This window comes from Haliotis asinina, chromosome 4, assembly GCF_037392515.1.
Source record: "Haliotis asinina isolate JCU_RB_2024 chromosome 4, JCU_Hal_asi_v2, whole genome shotgun sequence".
In the NCBI taxonomy this organism is placed as follows: Eukaryota; Metazoa; Mollusca; class Gastropoda; order Lepetellida; family Haliotidae; genus Haliotis; species Haliotis asinina.
The window spans coordinates 82,633,919-82,646,939 of NC_090283.1; the positions used below are offsets into that span (position 1 = coordinate 82,633,919).

The 13,021-nt window shown below is 39.6% G+C and overlaps 1 protein-coding gene across 1 annotated transcript in view; it reads right to left on the bottom strand.

Annotated features, from left to right (window-relative positions):
* The window catches only part of LOC137281997 (F-box-like/WD repeat-containing protein TBL1XR1), a 79,399-nt gene that overhangs the window by 41,789 nt on the left and 24,589 nt on the right, over nucleotides 1–13,021 (bottom strand). The gene's annotated exons all lie outside the window — the stretch shown is intronic.

Below are 13,021 nucleotides of genomic sequence, written 5' to 3' on the forward strand. Positions count from 1 at the left end.
TATGATTTACTTTTTTATTTAAAGTGAAATTCATTTACACTGCAGTCTATAATGCATTTTTCACCACCACTGAACTCAACTTCAAAAAGTCAGAAAACAATCCAATCTTAAACACTGGGACACACCTGCTGCCTACACCCTTCACTCACAATTAAAACTTTTTATCTGAAAATATATGTTACAAATATCAAGTTCAATACAGCAGTAATTTCTTTTACCACTATCAACAATTAGCATCCTTTCAAACACTGTTATCAGATGTAGTCCACTTACTACAACCTGTTCCAGATAACAAGACACTCCATTTTCCCTCTGTAATGAGATGCTCATGTCAGATATTAATACATGACCTAGAGTATGCACCTGTTATAATGATCATAAGTTCTGCCTGTCAGTAGTTCTCACCATCACAGTTGCCACCTGTGTTGGATTGTCAGACACACAATGTAGCAGTCATTGTCAGTCAATCACCCATAACCTAAAACACTAGTCTAGAAGCATTAAACAATAGAAGGAAAATCTTGGGTCTTTTATATTCTAATTTTCATTCATTTCTACAAATGGCCAATCATGTTGTACATATTACGTTGAAAAGAAATTAACACCCATAGGCAGGCTACATCATGTCCCAAATCTTCCATTTTTCATGGGCCATGTAACATCCCCTCCCTGACCAGAACATACATGAACTGGTCAAAGTCGAATGATCTCCACCTCCTTGCTTGACATGGACTCAGCCTGCAGACAGTGCCGTCAGTCAGTCAGTCAGTCAGTCACGTGACATCTTGTTTATCAGTCCTAATGACATTCCCAAGGGCAGGCAATACTATCTGTGTGCCCCAGGTACACAAATATAAATATCACATGACCTTGACCCTCCCAAAGCTCCTGGCAACAGCACTTCCGACAACCTTGTTTGCTCACATGACTAAATATTTCCCGGAGGTTCACTTGAATGAGTCAGTGAGGCTGCAAAATCAATAGTGGGTCATGTGACTGCAGCAACTGCAATACATGTATAAACAGTGGCAGCTGTTGGTCGATGCTGCTGCTCCTGCTGCTGCTTAAACTGGTTCACCTCAAGTATCAGAATGAGGCAAGAGGGAGCGCTATTATCAGTAAATGGCATGACTCAGCCCAACCACTATATGCCACAGAGTCTAGTGCAGGCTACACGTGACTGTCCCACTTACATCTCCACCCCTCCCGTCTTCTCCCCCTGCCAGAGTGCTCACTGGTTGGCTGTAAGATTTGACTCAGCCTCTTGGCACAGGGCCAGGGTTTGTTATCTCGGTTGAGCTGCTGTGTGTTGACTGGTGTAAACAGCTGGTGGTGCTTTCTGTGAATGTACCACATTACACAACAGCATGCTGGCCCCATTCCTGGAGGAAGCCAGATGCCTGCATTCAGGTCACATAACACGCAGTAACACATATAAATATAGACGGCCAGATTACACCTCTATCTTGCTGCAACAAAAAGGTCCACAGAAATACACACAGTGAAGCTTGGTTAAAGCTGGGTCTCATCAGATATATATTTAGCATGTATTTTTGGCAATCTGCTATACTGCATGTAAACAGTTAAGAATTTTCTGGCTGAACATCAACATACAGGACAAAAATTTTTGTTATAAAAGAATTTCTGGTCACTGGCCACAACCCAACAACGATATTGAAATGTCAAATACATAATTCCACATTTTGATGGTAATTTTCCAGCCAATATTCCCTTTCTGTTCTAGCACCTGAGTCTAGTACATATTTCTTTAACTATGTGAAAGCAATAGATGCATCTATTTTACTTGTCTAAGTCTTAGTTTCTTAAGGTTTCATCTTCTTTAGTTTGTTGTCCTGACTGCATGCATAGGAATGAAGAAAGGGGACATATGGTGTAATTGGGACAGAAGCAGGGTACATCATAATTACAAATGAAGAAGGTGACATGTCATCATCAGGCATAGGTGTAGTTCAGACAGAATTAACTACTCCCAATTCAGGATACTGCAGCCCTGATGATGGGCTGCTGTGGACGGTGAGGCTAGACAGGTTGATTACACTCATAATTCAGGATACTGTAGCCTTGATGCTGGGCTGCAGTGGAGGGTGAGGCTAGACAGGTTGATTATACTCATAATTCAGGATACTGTAGCCTTGATGCTGGGCTGCAGTGGACGGTGAGGCTAGGCAGGTTGATTACACTCATAATTCAGGATACTGTAGCCTTGATGTTGGGCTGCTGTGGACGGTGAGGCTAGACAGGTTGATAAAACTCATAATTCAGGATACTGTAGCCCTGATGATGGGCTGCAGTGGACGGTGAGGCTAGACAGGTTGATTATACTCATAATTCAGGATACTGTAGCCCTGATGATGGGCTGCAGTGGAGGGTGAGGCTAGACAGGTTGATTATACTCATAATTCAGGATACTGTAGCCTTGATGCTGGGCTGCAGTGGAGGGTGAGGCTAGACAGGTTGATTATACTCATAATTCAGGATACTGTAGCCCTGATGATGGGCTGCTGTGGACGGTGAGGCTAGACAGGTTGATTACACTCATAATTCAGGATACTGTAGCCTTGATGCTGGGCTGCAGTGGACGGTGAGGCTAGACAGGTTGATTATACTCATAATTCAGGATACTGTAGCCTTGATGATGGGCTGCAGTGGACGGTGAGGCTAGGCAGGTTGATTACACTCATAATTCAGGATACTGTAGCCTTGATGTTGGGCTGCAGTGGAGGGTGAGGCTAGACAGGTTGATAAAACTCATAATTCAGGATACTGTAGCCCTGATGATGGGCTGCAGTGGACGGTGAGGCTAGACAGGTTGATTATACTCATAATTCAGGATACTGTAGCCTTGATGCTGGGCTGCAGTGGACGGTGAGGCTAGACAGGTTGATTATACTCATAATTCAGGATACTGTAGCCCTGATGATGGGCTGCAGTGGACGGTGAGGCTAGACAGGTTGATTATACTCATAATTCAGGATACTGTAGCCTTGATGCTGGGCTGCAGTGGAGGGTGAGGCTAGACAGGTTGATTATACTCATAATTCAGGATACTGTAGCCTTGATGATGGGCTGCAGTGGAGGGTGAGGCTAGACAGGTTGATTATACTCATAATTCAGGATACTGTAGCCTTGATGATGGGCTGCAGTGGAGGGTGAGGCTAGACAGGTTGATTATACTCATAATTCAGGATACTGTAGCCTTGATGATGGGCTGCAGTGGAGGGTGAGGCTAGACAGGTTGATTATACTCATAATTCAGGATACTGTAGCCTTGATGATGGGCTGCAGTGGAGGGTGAGGCTAGACAGGTTGATTACACTCATAATTCAGGATACTGTAGCCCTGATGATGGGCTGCAGTGGAGGGTGAGGCTAGACAGGTTGATTATACTCATAATTCAGGATACTGTAGCCTTGATGTTGGGCTGCAGTGGAGGGTGAGGCTAGACAGGTTGATTATACTCATAATTCAGGATACTGTAGCCTTGATGCTGGGTTGCAGTGGAGGGTGAGGCTAGACAGGTTGATTATACTCATAATTCAGGATACTGTAGCCTTGATGCTGGGCTGCAGTGGACGGTGAGACTAAACAGGTTGATTATACTCATAATTCAGGATACTGTAGCCTTGATGCTAGGCTGCAGTGGAAGGTGAGGCTAAACAGGTTGATTATACTCATATTTCATGATATTGTAGCTTTGATATTGGGCTGCACTGGAGGGTGAAGCTAGACAAGTTGATTATAGGGGTAGTGAATATCATTTCAAGAGCATATGGGTACGGTATGTCATCTCCATTTTATACCATTTCATATCAAAGGTCTTCGTGACAGATTGAGGAAATATGGGACTGTATATTGCTTCTACAGTGTACAGTGTCAATACCGGCATCACTCACTCAGTTGTTTGTGTGTGTGAAAATTGAGGAATGTTGAACTCAAGATGTATGTATCCAATTCAATGCAGAAATCAGAGTAGAATGGCTATAAATCTCAGAGTAGATGTGACAAATATCATAAGTTATCAATTTCCAACCCTGTTTGTGAATTCGAAGATAATTGAGTCGTTCACAAATACAAAATGTTTTCTCGAAGTAAATACGTGCGAGAAAGTAGGCATTTTGTTGCAAGTAGCCAATCAAACTGCTTATTTTGATTACATCTTATAGTTTCAGGAGTATTCGTTGTTTTTAGAATGTTTTTGTAACATACTACATTTACATTAATCAATGCTTGCATATTCAAAATAATATAAGTATCCACGCTGAAATTGTTAACAAGTTGCAAGCCACTCTCTGTACAAGAAGAAAAGGACAGCTCCCTCAGCAAGCTATAAATAGACCAAACTTCCTGCATTATGTCTGTGATCATGAGCCTTCCTGTAGTCCATGAGGTACACAACTTTTGATGCACACATGGGGTGACCAATGTTTGAGGTGTTTAAAATAAAGATACATCACTAATATCAACTTTAAAGCATGATAGCAATCATATATTAGCAGCTGTGGACTTTTATGGCAGTTTTAAAAAGTTGCCTGACACTGTTTCCCTAAAAATAGATATGTAATTAGTTGTAAGGTAATATTATGCGTAATCCAATATGGCCGCACTTCCTGTTTATACTGTTGCTACAGAGGATGATGTCACTGATGACATCAGAAACCACTACAAGCTGTGAAAGTGGTAAGTATTCATTAAAAACTGTTTAACAGTATTTCTGAAATAATATATGATATGAAAAGCAACACAAATCACATCATTTCATTCATTATATTGCTCCAAATGACATAATAAATTTCCCAATGTGAAGACATGCTTAGCACTCAAGCTTCATGCACAGTCTAATTCTTTGGAAAACTATCCTTTGAAATGTTCATACATTAATATTTAAATTCTAGCACTTGTAAGATACTGATTCTAGTTGATAATTATAAGCAAAATGAATTGTTTTTCTAACATATTTGCTTATAAAGAGAGCACCAAAACTGTCAATCAAATGTCTTAGATACTATTCACCTTCAACTTTTCATATATATTTTTTCAAAGCAACATGTCTGGTGGTTCCTAAAAATTTTAGAGCCTGATTTTGTCAATTCAACTTCATCAAGTCTGAAAAAGATTATGATTATATTGTACCATTTTATTGTTTATTTGATTCGATGTATTTTCTATGTTGTAAATATTTACTTTTTTTCCATCAAACATCAAAAATTCAAATATTCATAATTTTTCCCCCTTCTTCAGGATTTTTTTTTCTGACACTATCTTCTACTTATTCATATTAAACTGTAATGCATATGCTGTAAAGAAATCAGAAATATGTACAATTATTTGGGCAGAATGATGGACAATGGAAAGTTTGGAATCTTCTCCAAAACTCCTAAATGCAATTTGGTAAATACAATCATTTCCACTTAAATTTTATCAAATTTTTCTGGTTTTTTTTTATTTTTGTGTTTATTTTATTTCATTTTAAGGGGAGGTGGGAGGCTTCTGTGTGTTTTTGGAAGGTGTGTGTAGGGTGAATAGAGGCAGAAATTGTATGGTTGAAACTGCTCTTTAGTTTTCAATGATAATGTCTGATAGGATTTTAGCCTATTGATGTCAGTTACCAACATACATGATCATGTTGACAAGGTTATATTATATTGGGTATGATGTCTCGGGAATAACCCTACAATCATAATGTTTTCCAGATGTTACTTCATCATCATGACAGCCCCAGTGTGCATGATTCATACTGGCACAGAGGATACCTCATCCAGTCTGGTATCACCAAGAGATCTCGAATCATGGACTACGCTTTACAGGGCAGCCCAGTTAAAAGGACATAAACCAATCCTTGAATTATGTGAACATTTGCCTGAAGGTAGTATACCTAATGTTCACTATCACAGAAAAGGTAGGCAGATATTTACCATGAAGAGGGATTTAGCTAAACGTGAAAAAGAAAATGAGTCAATGGCAAAATCCCCTAGGAAATCTGCTCAATCAACCAGCATACTTGACAAGGTTTGTATATTCTGCCCTCCTGGAAGATGCAACAAGTACCTGAAGTCATCAAACACAAGGGAACCTCTTACACAGTGTGTGGAACTTCAAGCAGACAACACAATTAGAAAAGCTGTACTTGACAAAGAAGACAAGAGGCTCTTACCCCTGGTAACAATGAAAGACCTTGTTGCCGCAGAGGCCTGGTATCACAAGTCCTGCTACAAGAAATACACTAAAGGTACAGGAAAAATAATGCATGAGGGTGTACCACCAGACAAACCTGACGACCAGGAAGATAACAATTACAAAAAAGCTGAAGAAACCGCCCTGAATTATTTATTCCATTTTGTCAGAACAGATTTGTTTGAATCTCCTAGAGTCATGCCTCTTACAGATATGACAAATTTTGTCTCAAGCAAGATGACAGAATTGTATAGTGGATGGCATGGCAGTAGTCCAAAAGATAATTAGTGATGGGAAGACTTTTCGTGAGTTGGCATCTGCAATCCTATCTGTGGCAGTATGTGAGGCACGGACAGCAGAAAGAATAGACATTGTCTTCGATGTTTACAACCAGACCTCGATAAAAAATGCAGAGAGACAGCTGCGGGGAATGTCAAATGAAGACACTGTACAATACAAGGGGATTTCATCAAAGCAGACTATCACACAGTGGAGAAAACTTTGAAAACAAACAATTAAACAGAACTAATCAAATTTCTGGTGGACGAATGGCAGCGATCTGAACTCAGAGAAATGCTGGGAAACAGGGTACTTTATGTCACCAGAGAAAAGGAGTGCTTCAAGATCAGTAAAGATGGCTCTGTCAGAGATGAAGATCTCCAGTCAAGTCAGGAGGAAGCAGACACAAGGCTACTTCTTCACAGTGCTCATGCTGCAGACCAAGGCTTTCAGAACATTTTGATGATTTCTGATGACACAGATGTATTTGTCATGTGCTTGATGTATACCTGGAAAATTAAAGCAAAGATCTTCTTGAAGGCTGGGTCAAAACTGAGAGTACAGTACATCGAAATTCACGCCATTTCAGCAGCGCTTGGTAAGTCACTGTGTGATGCTTTACCTGGGCTACATGCCTTCAGAGGATGTGACACAGTTAGCGCATTTGCTGGCCAGGGAAAACTATCAGCTCTGAAACTCTTAAGAAGTGATCTGCTATGGCAAGGCACATTCAAAGAACTCGGGAATGATATGCAGGAATCAAATTCTCTTCAGAGTCAGCTGGAGGAGTTCACTTGCCTCTTGTATTCAGCCAAGACTAACACAAAGAAGGTGAACAAACTCAGGTATGAAATGTTCGCTAGTAGGAAAGGAAAGATTGAGCCCCATCAACTGCCACCATGTGCTGATGCCCTTCAGAAACACATTCAAAGAGCCTCAAAGAACTACCAAAGCACCATATGGAAGAACAGTCTTGTGCAGATGCCAGTTATACCATTACCAACTGGTCATGGATGGAAACTTGAAAATGGAAATCTTAGTTTTGATTGGATAGATGGAAGTCCCGCACCTGAAGGTGTCCTAGAACTGATTTCATGTCCATGTCGTAGGAACTGTTCTCTGCCTCAATGCATTTGCCTTGCGAACAACCTGAAGTGTTCCGAATTATGTAGACTGGCAGACTGCTCAAATCAACCAGATGATGAAGAAGATGATGAACACGGCCATTCTTTTTCCGGAGAAGACAGCGACAGTGATGAGGAGTTTGCACAGTAACAGAAGTGACTGTATAATTAAGAGTGGATGTACAAGTGATACTGAAGCCCCACCATGATAATAGGGGAGCTGCTATCATGTTGATATTTGTTATCATTCTCTCTGAAAATGGATTTGTTTTAATCAAAAGTATCAAATGGTTACAGGTTATTTTCAGTAATTTGAACTTGTGTCCACTGAAAGAAAATGGCAGCAATCTCAGTATTCAATATTCATATAATGTCATTGATTTGGTTTATTACCAGCCCTATGTTGCTTTTATGTATCATATTTTCTCCAATAAGGATTTGGGTTAAAGTAGCATTTAGGAAATAATCGTGCGGTCTTTATTAAACATCAGATGCAACTTTTTATTTATAAACGTATTCCCCGTTGATCCCAAAATATATTTATTAAGGAATGTTTTGCCTTTGAGGTAACGCTCACTAACAATTAATTAATTTCTCCCACCGGGCGCTTATTAGAGGAAATACAGGATATTTTAAAAGTCTAAATATCATTACTAACTATGATTACTTAATATCTGTTATATCTTTTTTAGATTATTAGAGATTTCTTAATAACTACTGCATGGGATTTCTACTGATTGTAGTACAGTGAAAATCATGCTACGGATGAGGTTTTCCGTGTAGGGGGTACCCATATTCAAGTAGCCAGGGAAAGTGTAAGCTGTGTCACCCATCTTGCTATCATGTTTCTTATTAAACTAGATATATTGAGCTTCCATAAAAATACAACAAACCTTGGTCACCTCAAATGGTACCGATGACTCAATTTTCAAGCAGTACCTCATGGACTACTGAAGGTATTTATAAATCTTGCATGCACCACTCACTAATTAACAAGATGCTCACTGACACTTCCCATTACTGGGAGTGAGTGAGTTTTATGCTGTACTCAGCAACATTCCAGCTCTATGGTTGTGGTCTTTAAATAATCGAGTCTGGACCAGACAATTCAGTGATCAACAACATGAGCATCGATCTGCACAAATTGGAACTGATGATGTGTCAACCAAGTCAGCAAGCTTGTCCACCCGATCCTGCCAGTCACCTCTTATGACAAGCATAATCGTCTTTTATGGTAAGCATGGGTTGCTGAAGACATATTCTATCCCGGACCTTCCCGGGTCCTTCATACTTCTGAATAACCTCGGGAGTAACCACGAATTGTGTTGTTACATCATTTGGATCTAACTGCATCAGAGGGTTGCTCCGTTTTTCATGTGCCATTTCTTACGGATTTGGTTTCATAACAATTTGATAGTCTGGATTGAAAAATAATGCTTATATCCTGAGTAAACAGAGGCTGATGTGTACAAATGTTTCGATATATTAATTAAGTGTATTTCTGTCGGGACTGAAACTTTGTGCTGAAGTAGGCAGAGAGGGAGTGTTTACAGTGGCTGATACTGTTGAGTCCACTGTAATTTATGGTGTGTGGGAATGAGTAAGACATGCGACGAGACCATTTAGTAACTGACTTCCACTGACATATGTGCAACTAATAAATGTGCTGCGCAAAATACAAGATGTCTGTGTGCAGATTTGCTTCAATGTGTTTGTGTCTTCACTGTAAACTTGACCTTTGTTTTAAGCTTCATGTCAGATACTTAAAAGACACTGAAACTATCTTAAATTGTTTTCATGTCACAAAAATTCTCTACATTCATTTGGGAAACAAATTCTTATGAGAGAAGTCTGGGCAATAAAAACCACTGCCATAGGTGGTCGCAAAACACTATCACTATCATAATGGTATGTCGCAAAACACTATCACTATCATAATGGTATGTCGCAAAACACTATCACTATCATAATGGTATGTTGCAATGGGCTATCACCATCATAATGGTACGTCACAAAAGGCTATCACCTTCATAATGGTATGTTGCAATAGGCTATCACCATCATAATGGTATGTTGCAATAGGCTATCACCATCATAATGGTATGTCGCAACAGGCTATCACTATCATAATGGTATGTCGCAACAGGCTATCACCATCATAATGGTATGTCGCAACAGGCTATCACCATCATAATGGTATGTTGCAATAGGCTATCACTATCATAATGGTATGTTGCAATGGGCTATCACCATCATAATGGTATGTCGCAAAAGGCTATCACCATCATAATGGTATGTTGCAATAGGCTATCACCATCATAATGGTATGTTGCAATAGGCTATCACCATCATAATGGTATGTCGCAACAGGCTATCACCATCATAATGGTATGTCGCAACGGGCTATCACCATCATAATGGTATGTTGCAATGGGCTATCACCATCATAATGGTATGTCGCAACAGGCTATCACCATCATAATGGTATGTCGCAACAGGCTATCACCATTATAATGGTATGTCACAACAGGCTATCACCATCATAATGGTATGTTGCAATAGGCTATCACTATCATAATGGTATGTTGCAATAGGCTATCACTATCATAATGGTATGTCGCAAAACACTATCACTATCATAATGGTATGTCGCAACAGGCTATCACTATCATAATGGTATGTTGCAACAGGCTATCACCATCATAATGGTATGTCGCAACAGGCTATCACTATCATAATGGTATGTTGCAATAGGCTATCACTATCATAATGGTATGTTGCAATAGGCTATCACTATCATAATGGTATGTCGCAACAGGCTATCACCATCATAATGGTATGTCGCAACAGGCTATCACTATCATAATGGTATGTCGCAATAGGCTATCACTATCATAATGGTATGTCGCAACAGGCTATCAACATCATAATGGTATGTCGCAACAGGCTATCACCATCTTAATGGTATGTTGCAATAGGCTATCACTATCATTATGGTATGTCGCAACAGGCCATCAACATCTTAATGGTATGTTGCAATAGGCTATCATCATCATAATGGTATGTTGCAATAGGCTATCACTATCATAATGGTATGTTGCAATAGGCTATCACCATCTTAATGGTATGTTGCAATAGGCTATCACTATCATAATGGTATGTTGCAATAGGCTATCACCATCTTAATGGTATGTCGCAACAGGCTATCACTATCATAATGGTATGTTGCAATAGGCTATCACTATCATAATGGTATGTTGACAGAGGCTATCACTATCATAATGGTATGTCGCAACAGGCTATCACTATCATAATGGTATGTCGCAACAGGCTATCACCATCTTAATGGTGTGTTGCAATAGGCTATCACCATCATAATGGTATGTTGCAATAGGCTATCATCATCATAATGGTATGTTGCAATAGGCTATCACCATCATAATGGTATGTCACAATAGGCTATCACTATCATAATGGTATGTCGCAACAGGCAATTGTTACGAGTGTCTATTTTCTGTATATTTTGTTATTAATTAAGTAATAATTATTACTGGGTCACAACATTTAGTGTTTTGAATATTAATTATGATGGGTCACATTTCGTTTCAATAGCTGGTCAACACTTTTAGGATTCTGGTTTTCAGGAATTTATCTGCTCCTAGTTTCCTATGTATTTACTTACGGGAGACTTATTCGAGGGCATTCTACAGTGTTGACGATTGTCGTAAGTGCCCGAACTTTAGGGAAATCACTTAGAATATATAAAAAGGCTGGTTGCTGTGTTGACGGCGACACTCATTCATATTTGCGGAGTTACATTGCCAACGATCATGAACGCCTGAATCTACATATCTGCTGTCACACCGATCGCTGTGTTTACATTCTGCATAGTTGATTCTCTCTCACACTAAGACTTTGGTGAGTTTGCTATATTGTATTTTGTGACCCATTGACTTAGATTTTGTCTCTCTTGAATTGTATTTGTAATCAGCATTGTTATATTGACTTGTGACTTTGTATATCTTGCTCTCGTTGCATAATAATACAATTTGAAGGTTTACGTCTTGTCTTTGTTCTGTTTTGCTGGTTCACAAGGGGATTTCTTACATCGTTTGTCACGGTAAATTCTTAACCGTAACACTATCACTATCATACAAATTGTTTTGCGCTCAATAGTCACCTAATAACAACTCATGAAAAGGTGACATATCTCCCTGACCCCTGCTTATTTGGAAAGGCTGTGTGAATCCTACCCCTTCCAAAAATATCACCCATCCCTGGCTTTGGGCTCCTGTGTTTTCGCATAGTGATTACAAAGACAGCATCTGCTGAATCCTCAGCACTCGTGTTACTTTTACTGAACATACCCATCTACCTGATTCTAGGAAATAGCCTTCCACTAAGGGGTGCTTCTAAAATGGAATGGATTTTCCGTTTCTGCATTTCATAATTATCCACTAAACTAGTATGAGTGTCCTCTATTATGTGTACAATTCAGTTGTACCATATCTGTAAGTAAAAAACACAGAATATGTTTAAATTGGAGATTTATGAAAAAGTCAATTTCCACATTAACTATGAAACAAAGCATGGTCACGTGGGTCATAATTTGCTACAGCTATGTTCATTGGTCATTTGCCAACTGAATTTGAGAAATGGGAACACCAAGGGTGACAGGTGCATCAGTGTTGTGTCTGCATGAGGTCGTGTTGAATCAAAAATGCATCTTTCCCTGACTAGATCACAGCTTAGCTTCGTGCTGCCATCATTGGAGTCGTATATCGAGATGTTGGGTTTTGCAAATACATATTCACTGAATTTGCGTTCGATCCAATAAATAATCATCTTAGTAGAGATGGTGAACTACTGCGTGGCTGGAACTGTCATTCATCCAAGTACAAAGCAGGACTTGAAACTGACAGGAGTTTGCACCAGTTTCTGTCAGATCCAGTCATCCGAGAAAAATGGATGTAGTTTGTTTGCAACCCACAGACATACAAACATATCACGGGAACAAGTATAACATCTGCCTAGTTACATCATGCGGGAGAGACCGGACTTGGGTGCACGAGTCATAAATCAACTTATTTTGTTTATGGCGTATGTCTTGATAGGTGTTAAGTTCAAATTGCATGTGGTGAATGATTGAAGCTGTGTACTGCATATTGTCATGAGCAGACAAGCAGGCAGACATATAAGTGTCAATAAACCAGACATTGAGCTTTCTCTGTGGTAGAGGCTGCTTACCACAATCAACCAAGTTTTTTTATGTAACAAATAGATTATTTACTTGTTTGTGTACACAACAAAGATTAAACTACTGCTCATGAAATCATACCCTGTGCTGTTTCAAGTTCCGCAAACCTATTCACTGTGCATGTGTTATGGGAGGAGTGCAGCACAACTGTTGAAACCACTTTTCCCCC